Source organism: Oncorhynchus masou, chromosome 5 (genome assembly GCF_036934945.1).
Source record: "Oncorhynchus masou masou isolate Uvic2021 chromosome 5, UVic_Omas_1.1, whole genome shotgun sequence".
Lineage (NCBI taxonomy): Eukaryota > Metazoa > Chordata > Actinopteri > Salmoniformes > Salmonidae > Oncorhynchus > Oncorhynchus masou.
Window position 1 is genome coordinate 69,992,593 of NC_088216.1, and position 11,259 is coordinate 70,003,851.

Sequence of the window (11,259 nt, forward strand, 5' to 3'; positions counted from 1 at the left end):
AGTTGACAGTGCATGTCAGAGCAAAAACCAAACCATGAGGTCGAAGGAATTGTCCGTAGAGCTCCGAGATAGGATTGTGTCGAGGCACAGATATGGGGAAGGGCACCAAAACATTTCTGCAGCATTGAAGGTCCCCAAGAACACAGTTGACTCCATCATTCCTAAATGGAAAAGTTTGTAACCACCAAGACTGGCTGGGCAGCAAGCTCTAGGAACAATCTGAGCAATCGGGGGTGAAGGGCCTTGGTCAGGAAGGTTTCCAAGAACCCGATGGTCACTCTAACAGAGCTCCAGAGTTCCTCTGTGGAGATGAGAGAACCTTTCAGAAGGACAACCATCTTTGCAACACTTCACCAATCAGGCCTTTAAGGTAGAGACGGATGCCTTTCCTCAGTAAAAGACACATGACACCCTACTTGTAGTTTGCCTAAAGGCACCTAAAGGACTCTCAGACCATGAGAAACAAGATTCTCTGCTCTGATGAAACCAAGATTGAACTCATTGGCTTAAGTGCCAAGCGTTACGTCTGGAGGAAACCTGGCACCATCCCTACGGTGAAGCATGGTGGTGGCAGCATGTTGTGGGGATGTTTTTCAGCGGCAGGGACTGGGAAACTAGTCAGGATTGAGGGAAAGATGAACGGTGCAAAGTACAGAGAGATCCTTGATGAAAACTTGCTCCAGAGCACTCAGGACCTCAGACTGGGGAAAGGTTCACCTTCTAACAGGACAACAACCCTAAGCACACAGCCAAGACAACACAGGAGTGGCTTTGGGACAAGTTTCTGAATGTCCTTGTGTGAACCAGCCAGAGCCCGGACTTGAACCCGATCAAACATCTCTGGAGAGACCTGAAAATAGTTGTGCAGTGACGCTCCCCATCCAACCTGACAGATTTTGAGAGGAACAGCAGAGAAGAGTGGGAGAAAATACTTTGCCATTAACGAACAAATACACTGAGTGTGTTAATTATTATGAAGACCTTCCTAATATTGAGTTGCACCCCGTTTTGCCCTCAGAACAGCCTCAATTCGTGGGGCATGGACTCTACAAGGTGTTGATAATCATTCCACAGGGATGCTGGCCTATGTTGATTCCAAAGCTACCTATAGTTGCGTCAAGTTGGCTGGATGTCCTTTGGTTGGTGGACCATTATTGATTCACACGGTAAACTGTTGAGCATGAAAATCCCAGCAATATTGTAGTTCTTGACACACTAAAACCAGCGCGCCTGGCACCTACAACCATACTCCATTCAAAGGCACTTTTGCCTTGCCCATTCACACCTTCTGAATGGCACACACAATCCATGTCTCAATTGTTTCAAGGCTTAAAAATCCTTCTTTAACCTCTCTCCTCCCCTTCATCTACACAAGGGATGGGCTACTTTGATGGGGTGGGGGCCACAAAAAAACGGAACTCATCATGAGGGGCCGCAGTGGCTTGTGGGCCATGGGGCGGAGAGAGGATTTAGCAATTTTACAACTCATTTCATGCAATTCTACTCATTTTGCCATCGGCGCAGAGAAAATTTTGCAGTTTAACATCAAAATTCCTGAAGTTCTACATATTTTGCCAAGGGTGGAGGCTAATGTTTGCAGTTTTTAATATGATAACTGATGATCAATGGGCCCTACGCCAGTGGGTAATTCGACCATGCTTACTAAAAGTTTAGATAGCTGGCTGCTAGGCCTATCCCCGATCTACACTGATTTAGGTGGATTTGACAGGTGACATCAAAGGGTTCATTGCTTTCACCTTGATTCACCTGGTGTTTTGTACACTCAGTGAAGGGAGTTACTGCCTTCAATACATGTAGAATTGTTACCTGGGTCATGTTTAGCACAGCACACTGTGCTAAAACAATTGTAAAAACATCAACTACAGTGTGCCCTACTACACATGACCCCGATGATACCCAAAACGTATAGGAAGACACCAACTTTAACCTACAGTAGCACAGTAGTAGACTAATTACTCTAATAACAACATTTAATAATTCAGAAGCGTCAGCGTAAATTTAATCTTTGGATTTGACTCCATAATTTTTACTTTGAATCATTGGCAGGTTCTTCAAAAATACTATATGACCTTATCTTCAAGTTGCCTAATTATTTCTTAAAGTTCTCTCAATATATTCTCCTCACCTCCTCCTAAAGGCTCTTTCTCTCTCTCACACACATACATGAATGCACACATATATGCACACATATGAGGCTCTGTGTGTATTACATGAAAGGCAGCATTTCCTGTCGGTACTCAGGACCTGCCAGATGCTATCACACTCTCCCCTAGCTGGTCATCCAGCTGTTGTGTCTGGCTTTACCATGACATCGGTCATATTTATCTCTACTGAGCTATGAAGTGATGGTACAGATTTGGGATCTTGTAATTTCTTAAATGACCTGAATAAACCATTAGCAAAGTGTACACTGCACATTCTGGACTTATTTTATCAGAGTTTGAAATCGACTATTGATGGAAGCTTGAACTGCAATGTATTCTATGTACTATTCTAATTTAGAAAGGGTATCTATGCTGTTCTGCAATGTTGACCCCACATATTATATTAAGATGTGAATGGTTTGCTATGATTATTTTTTATTTTTTATGTATGCACTCTACTGTCAGTCGCTCTGGATAACACTAACATATAAAATGAAAATGTAGAATTATGAATCACATACAGTAAACATACAACATTGTTAATTTGTGATGTTCCGGACAGGCTTACTACAGTGTTACTGACTCCTTTCAGGAAGGACCCATTACCACAGAATCTTCATGATACATTTTAGGGTCAGTTAAAAGCTTGTAAAGGAGAGGTGTATCCAATTGCTGATGTCTGTCTTAACCCATCCTGCAGGTCAAAGTAACTCCATATTCCCACAAATAGTGATGGTTAATCGTGATGCCTTAAAGGTATAGTTCACCCAAATTACAAAATGACATATTGGTTGCCTTACTCTGTAAGCAGTCTATGGACAATGTATGACAGCAATCCGTGCTTTGGTTTAGTTTCTTTGGTATTGTTTCCACTAATAATAATATGATGATGCAGTCAGCTGCTGATCTTGTAGAAGGCAATTCTGGTCTTTTAGCCACTGGACTTCTTCTCTTCCACTCTGTGTAGCACCCGCCTAAAATACAAACGTTTTAGCATTTGTGGCACAAATCCAATTCAAGTCACGGGCCAGATATTAGCATTTTTCACACATCACGTTCAAACCATTTATACGTGACTTTGTTGAGCTTCACAATTAATTTGAGATACTTTTAGATGATTTGGACATGATGCATGAAACATGCTTATATCAGTACCATGACTTGAATGGGATTTGTGCCACGAATGCTAAAAGGTTAGCATGTGGATACAATGCAAGGGAAACTAAACTAAAACATGGATTGCTGTCATACCTTGTCCATAGACTGTTTACAGGGTAAACCAATATGTAATTTAGAAATTTGGATGAACTATCCCTTTAACTGGGCATAATATGAAACCCCATGCTTATTGTGTTCTTTCTATGAGGAGTTGGGGTCTGTTTGGTCAAAACAAAATTTGGTCTAGTTCAACCTTACGAGCCTACTGTATAATCAGCTCTCAACCCATATAAAACACTAAAATCATTGTATTTGGGACAAATCATTCACTAAACCCTAAACCTCATCTAAATCTTATAATGAATCAGTCAGGTGATTCTCGTTGTCTCTGATTGGGAACCGTATTTAGGTAGCCTGGGTTTCACTTTGTATTTCGTGGGTGATTGTTCCTGTCTCTGTGTTCACCAGACAGGCTGTATAGGTTTTTCACGTTCCGTTTGTTGTTTTTGTATTTCTAAGTTATTTCATGTATCGTCATTTGCTTCATTAAAGCCATGAGTAACCAACACGCTGCATTTCGGTCCGACTTTCTTGCGACAAACGAAGAACGCCGTTACAATAGGCAAATTACAGTTGGCTCAGAACAGAGCAGCACGGCTGGATGCACACGGAGGGCGGATATCAATAAGATTCATGTCAATCTCTCCTGGCTCAAAGTAGAGTAGAGATTGACAGCATCACTACTTGTCTTTGTGAGAGGTATTGATGTGTTGAAGGCACCGAACTGTCTGTTCAAACAGCTAACACGCAGCTCAGATACCTACAAGACATGCCACCAGGGGTCTCTTCACAGTCCCCAGAAACACACAGTACTACATAGAGCCATGACTACATGGAACTCTCTTCCACATTAAGTATCTGAAGCGAGCAGTAAAATCAGATTTAAAAAAACAACAGATAGAATAATACCTCACGGCATAACGCGGACAGTGAAGAGACACACCCACACACACACACACACACACACACACACACACACACACACACACACACACACACACACACACACACACACACACACACACGCATGCACACACACACACACACACACACACACGCTGTAATGTTGTGGAATTGTTGTATTGTGGATTTAATATTCTACATTTGTAATATTAGAGTAATAATGTAGTAATGTCTTGTAAGATGTGTTGTTTTATTTGTGATGTAGGCTGTTGTTTTGTGGTGATGTACAGTGGCAGGAAAAAATATGTGAACCCTTTGGAATTATCTGTATTTCTACATAAATTGGTGATAACATTTTATCTGATCTTCATCAAAGTCACCACAATAGACAAACACAGTCTGCTTAAACTAATAACTCACAATTATACATTTTCATGTTTTTATTGAACACACTGTGTAAACATTCAAAGTGTAGGGTGGGTAAAAGTATGTGAACCCTTGCATTTAATAACTGGTTGACCCTCCTTTGGCAGCAATAAACTCATCCAAACGTTTTCGGTAGTTGCGGATCAGACCTGCACAATGGTCAGGAGGAATTTTGGACCATTCATCTTTACAAAACTGTTTCAGTTCAGCAATATTCTTAGGATGTCTGGTGTGATCCGCTCTCGAGGTCATGCCACAACATTTTAAATTGGGTTGAGGTCAGGACTCTAACTGGGCCAGTCCAGAATGCGTTTGTTTTGTTTTGTTTGTGTTTTGGGTTGTTGTCCTGCTGCATCACCCAACTTCTGTTGAACTTCAATTGGTGGACAGATAGCCTTACATTATCATGCAAAATGTTTTGATAAACTTGGGAATTAATTTTTCAGTTTATTTTTCCATTTTTAAATTTTTTATTTTTTCAGCAAAGCAGTCCCAAACCATAATGCTCCCTCCACCATACTTTACAGTTGGGATGAGGTTTTGATATTGGTGTGCGATGCCTTTTTTGTGTGTTCCTTCCAAACAACCCAACTTTAGTTTATTCTGTCCACAGAATATTTTGCCAGAATCGCTGTGGAACATCCAGTTGCTCTTTTGCGAACTTCAGACGTTCAGCAATGTTTTTTTAGGACAGCAGGTGTCCCATGAACACCATTCTTGTTTAGTGTTTTACATATCGCAGACTTGTCAAAAGAGATGTTAGCATGTTCCAGAGATTTCTGTAAGTCTTTAGCTGACACTCTAGGATTCTTCTTAACGTCATTGAGCATTCTGCACTGTGCTCTTGCAGTCATCTTTGCAGGACGGCCACTCCTAGGGAGAGTAGCAACAGTGCTGAACTTTCTCTATTTATAGACAATTTGTCTTACCATGGACTGATGAACATCAAGGCTTTTAGAGATACTTTTGTGACCCTTTCCAGCATTATGCAAGTGAAACTATTCTTAATCTTAGGTCTTCTGAGATCTCTTTTGTTCAAGGCACAGTTCACATCAGGCAATGCTTCTTGTGAATAGCAAACTCAAATTTTGTGAGTGTTTTAATAGGGCAGGGCAGCTCTAACCAACATCTCCAGGTCAGCTGACTCCTGACTCCAATTAGCTTTTGGAAAAGTCATTAGCCTAGGGGTTCACATACTTTTCCCAATCTACAAGGTGAATGGTTAAATTATGCATTCAATATAGACAAGAGAAATACAATAATTTGTGTGATATTAGTTTAAGCACACTGTTTTTGTCTATTGTTGTGACTAAGATGAAGATCAGATCAAATTTGATGACTAGTTTATGCAGAAATTCAGGTAATTCCAAAGGGTTCACATACTTTTTCTTGCCACTGTAACTGTTTTAACCCTGTTTGAACCCAAGGAAGAGTACCCGCTACCTTGGCAGCAGCTAATGGGGATCATAATAAATACTAAATACTAAACCGGTGTAAGAGTCATGAAATACCATCATCCTTGAAGAGATTCATCCACACTGACACAAGAACCGTCACAAAGGTCTTACAACATGAACAAAGACTCCCTACTCTGCAAACTATAACACTTGCAAATGATTGGGTTTCATGCAATAATAAGCATTACAGTGGAGAACAAGCCAACAGCCTTTAACCACTGTAATTAATTTGATGTTCAGAAGGACCGGATCAAGCCTTTTGGGGTTTCTAATCGAGCAAATGTTAGTGGCCCACCTCTTGACAGCAGAGAGACAAATGCACATTTTAAAGTTAATTTCCTAAAATTCTACACCTTGTTGCAGTTTTAAAGCAAATTTTCTGCAGTTCTACACACTTTGCCATGGGGCAGAGAGAACATTTTGCACGTGCCCTGTGTGCCTGGTCGGTTTTCAGCCAAGATAACTACAAGTTTAGATAACTGGCTCGAGTAATAGAGTAACTGTCGGTGACTGACAAAATGAGCAAAACAGCTGATGCCCAAACAAATATGTCACTTAAGCCTTAATCTGCTGTTCAGGATGACCAATGTTGACATAAAAAAATAACACAAAAATACAACAAAAAAATATGCCCCAGGGAAAGATTGACATCTCTATTGACTGAATATTGAATATCCATTCCCTCAGGTGTTTGGATAAGCCAGTATCTCCTGTTCAGTTGTTTTTATTTCTTCATTTTTATTTTGTCTTTATTTCTTTACTTACCTATTGTTCACCTAATACTTTTTTGCACTATTGGCTAGAGCCTGTAAGTAAGCATTTCACTGTTCATCTGTTGAATTTGGCACACAAATACACTTTGATTTGAGCCATCAGAAGAGGGTCTGGATCATGACTCATTCCATTTTGAAGAGGGGCACCCTGGGCCTTTTCCTTATGAGCTGGGCAAAGTGAGTACAGACTCATAGTTTGGACATCTACGATATATTTCATCAGGTAGCTGCTGACCCTGTAGCCTGTTCAGTGTCCCAGAATGCTCTTATTATTTCCCCGTTTCTCCATCATACTGATGCTAAACTGTATATTCTCACCACTCTGTTTCAGATTCTTGTTGAGCGACAGTACCAGGTGGCATATAAATTCTTTGGGGAGGGAGTGGACAAGTAGCCAAAGGGACTTCTCAGTATGACCAGAGACAGGCGTGATGATAGTACACAAGTCTGTGGACTATGAACAGAACCTGTCACGCTCGTCGTGGGTGGAAGAAGGTGAGGACCAAAGTGCAGCGTCGTATGTGTTCATGATTTTAATATTTAATGAAACAAACTGAACACTGAAATACAAAACGTGAAAGAACGAAATGACAACGAAACAGTTCTGTCTGGTGAAGACACACAACAGAAAATAATCACCCACAACTCAAGGGTGAAAACAGGCTACCTAAGTATGGTTCTCAATTAGGGACAACGATTGACAGCTGCCTTTGATTGACAACCATACCAGGCCAAACACAGAAATCCCAAATCATAGAAAAAAGAACATAGACTGCCCACCCCAACTCATGCCCTGACCATACTAAAACAAAGACAAAACAAAGGAACTAAGGTCAGAACGTGACAGAACCAGAACCTGAAGAGTAGCAAATACTCAGAAATCAGCCAGCCAGGAAACATTAATCTATTTATATTTTTCCTGTATTTCTTGACAATATCTGTCATATTTATCATAGCTTTTATGCAGCTCAAACAAGGTACATAACTAACAATTTAATTCCACAGCTGACTTTTGAGGTAATAAAAAAGTCAGACTCTCAGGACATAAACGAAAACCCACCAGTCTTTGGGAGGGATATGTATGAGGTCAGAATTGGAATGGCAAATAAACAAAGGTAAACAATGCTGGTACTTGGTATAGAGTAGGAAACTCTAATAACATTTTGTGTCACTATATTCCAAAACCAAAATATCCTCCTTTTGATACAGGATCCTTTCTAGTCAGATTCCCCAAACTCAACATGTCACTATGAAATCGCATCGGTGACGCCAGACACACCAAACACTTGAGTTCTTCATCGACAACAATGGTGCCATCACATTCAAGGGATGCTTGGAATATCAGGAAAGTCTCATAGAATGAATGAAATAAATAATTCATTCATTCATTAATGCAGTAGTTGTAATGGAGAAGAACATTGGTTAATATATATTACTTAACAACTTTGAAGTATGTTGACACATTTTGTTAGGCCTTATTCTAAAATGGATTAAATTGTTTTTTTTCCCCCCGTGACAATCTACACATAATACCCTATAACGACAAAGCAAAAACAGGTTTTTAGACATTTTTTAGAACTGAGAAATCGGAGGAGAAGAGCCTTGGTCAAGGGGGTGACAAAGAACCAGATAGTCACTCTGACAGAGCTCTAGAGTTCCTCTGTGGAGATGGGTGAACCTTCTAGAAGGACAACCATCTCTGCAACACTCCCCCAATCAGGCCTTTATGTCAGAGTGGCCAGACGGAAGCCACTCCTCGATAAAAGGCACATGAACGTTCAATTGGAGTTTGCCAAAAAGCACCTAAAGACTCAGACCATGAGAAACAAGATTCTCTGGTTTGATGATACCAAGATCAAACTTTTTGCCCTAAATGCCAAGCGTCACGTCTGGAGGAAACCTAGGACCATCCCTACAGTGAAGCATGTTGGTGGCAGCATCATGCTGTGGGGATGTTTTTCAGCAGCAGGGCCTGGGACAGTAGTCAGGATCGAGGCAAAGATGAATGAGGCAAAGTACAGAGAGACCCTTGATTAAAACCTTCTCCAGAGCGCTCAGGACCTCAGACTGGGGGCAAAGGTTCACCATCCAACAGGACAACAACCCTATGTATACAGCCAAGACAACGCAGGAGTGGCTTCGGGACAAGTTTCTGAATGTCCTTGAGTGGACTAGCCAGAGCCTGGACATGAACCCGATCAAACATCTTTGGAGAGACCTGAAAATAACTGTGCAGCAACGCACCCCATCCAACCTGACAAGGCTTGAGAGGATCTGCAGAGAGGAATGGGAGGAACTTCCCAAATACAGGTGTGCCAAGCTTGTAGCGTGATACCCCAAAAGACTCGAGGCTGTAATCGCTGTCAAAGTTGCATCAGCAAAGTCCTGAGTAAAGGGTCAAAATACTTATGGAAATGTCATATTTCAGTTTTTTTTATACATTTGCAATAATGTCTAAAAACCTGTTTTGCTTTGTCATTATGGGGTATTGTGTGTAGATTGATGTGGGGAAAAAACAATTGAATCGATTTAAGAATAAGGCTGTAACGTAACAAAATGTGGAAAAAGTCAGGTGGTCTGAATACATTCTGAATGCACTGTAAGTGATGCATAACACTAGAACAACAACATGTGAGGTATCTGATTTTACTGTTTTTGTATGCAAATCACCTGGTGCTTTACCACCATCGGGCCAATCCCTATTTTACTCTGTTTATCACTTGTGCACAGACTGCAGAAAAATACACTGTGATGGTGGAAGCAATGGACGAAGTTGTCTGCCTGTCAAGTTCAGGTATTCCCAAATTGGGGTGCAATGCCGCTGGGGGTACGTCAAATACAAATATGATTCACAGAAAAAATATATATTAATAATAATAATTTTTGGGTTGTTTAAACATTTTTTGTTCACATTTTAGAACAGTCCATTTAGTAAGGCCCGCGTCCATAGAGACACATACCAGCTCTACTGGTAGTACTGCTACTACCAACAGTACTACACCTGCACCTGTTGACGACACAAGTTGTTCTGCTTCCACAAGCACATTCAATGCTATGCTCAGTAATTCTATGTTTGTTGTTAGCCTAGCTAGCATAAACACTGACATTTGTGAAGTCGCTAGGACAGGCAAGCCCCATACTATTGTGGAGGATTTTTCATTCTTCCTGCTGTCGCGGATATGGCTCGAACAATGCTGGGAGAAAAGGCCCAAAATATTAACTATACAGACAATGCCTTCATCAAACAACACTGTTTCACGAAGCATCAGTGACATGGCAGAAGGTGTTTTGAAACAATTACTGCTACGCATACAAACTAGTGAATCCTATGCATTACAGCTGGATGAGTCAACAGACGTGGCGGGCCTGGCACAGCTCCTGGTATATGTCCGTTACGTTTATGGGGGGTCAATTAAGGAAGACATACTCTTCTGCAAACCACTGGAAACCAGGACAACAGGAGAGGATATTGTTTAAGTATTGGACAGTTTGGTGACATCAAATGACTTTGGTGGTCAAGATGTGTCGGTATCTTATCTGTACTGATGGCGCAAAAGCCGTGACATGGAGACATAGTCAAGTGGACACTACAGTGAAAATGGTTAACATTGTTAAAGCAAGGCCCCTGAACTCTCATGTATTTTATGCACTATGCAATGATCTGGCAGTGACCATGTAACGCTTTTAAAACATACATAAGTGCACTGGTTATCAAGGGGCAAAGTATTGACACATTTTTGTAAACTGAGAGACGAGCTTAAAGTTTTCTTTACTGACCATTATTTTCACTTGTCTGACTGGTTGCATGATGACGGGTTTCTAACACGACTGGCCTATCTGAGTGATGTTTTTTCTCACCTGAATGATCTGAATCTTGGATTACAGGGACTCTCCTCAACTATATTCAATGGGTGAGACAAAATTGAGGCTATGATTAAGAACTTGGAGCTCTTCTCTGCCTGCATTAACAAGGACAACACACAGGTCTCTCCATCATCATACCATGATTTGAACTCAATCTTACGGACAATGTCAAATGTGATATAGCGAAGCACCTGAGTGAGTTGGGTGCGCAATTACACAGGTACTTTCCCAAAACGGGTGGCATTAACAACTGGATTAGTTATCCCTTTCATGCCCTGCCTCCAGACCACTTACCGATATCTGAACAAGAGAGCCTCGTCTAAATTGCAACAAGCGTTTCTGTGAAAATTGAATATGAATCGCGCTGTTAAGACACTGATGCCCTTTGCAACCATGCTCTAATGTGAGAGTGGATTCTTGGCTCTTTCTAGCATGAAAACTAAATACAGGCAC